Source organism: Salmo salar, chromosome 17, assembly GCF_965601325.2.
Source record: "Salmo salar chromosome 17, fSalSal1, whole genome shotgun sequence".
Taxonomy (NCBI): Eukaryota; Metazoa; Chordata; class Actinopteri; order Salmoniformes; family Salmonidae; genus Salmo; species Salmo salar.
The window spans coordinates 28,842,006-28,842,827 of NC_138307.1; positions in this window are offsets into that span (position 1 = coordinate 28,842,006).

Here is an 822-nt window from a genome sequence, read left to right on the forward strand (position 1 = left end):
GCGGCCCGCAATTCGGGGCGTTCCTTCATATGGGCACGCCCACCTCGAGCATTCCATTGGTTACTGCATGAACGTCCCCCGTCGAGCATCCCATTAATACCTGCATGAACACCCCCCCACCCCTCGAGCATCCCATTGGTTACTGCATGAAGGTCCCCGTTGAGCATACCATTAATAGCTGCATGAACGCCCCCCCCCCCCCCACATAAACACAGACACACACAAGCATCCCATTGTTTCCTGCATGAACACACCCCCTCAAGCACGCCATCTTCATGTTTGCATGACACTTTTTATATTCTAGATTTCCTCTGATTGTCTATGCGATTCAAAATTGACCAATAGAAGTATAAAGAGGGGTTCCCAAAGATGCAGCAATGCCCCAAATTGCAGGCTGCAATTACACCTTTCTCGTCTGTCCAAGAAAATGAAATCATTTAAACATGTTTAAAATTAGCAACTAAATGTAGAATACTGTACTCTATCATACCTTTTAATCTAGTTAACTTTTAGAACAGGGTAAACTGATAAAATCACGATGCACCAATCCTGCACCAATTTATATTCCACCATCACAGTTGGAAACACATATTTTCAGCCTTGAGTCTACATCATTTGAATAAGAGTTTTATGTGTTATTGCTTGTACCTAAAATGCTTTTACATCATGCAAAATCGACAAAAGTCGATGAATTTCACTGAAGTAATTGAATAGGAAATGTAATTGGGACCCTTTAAAGATGAACTCTTGTAAGATTTTTTTTTTAAAAGGTCAAAATACTGTTGAAGATTCAAACATCACATGGGTAGAATGCGAATCTCC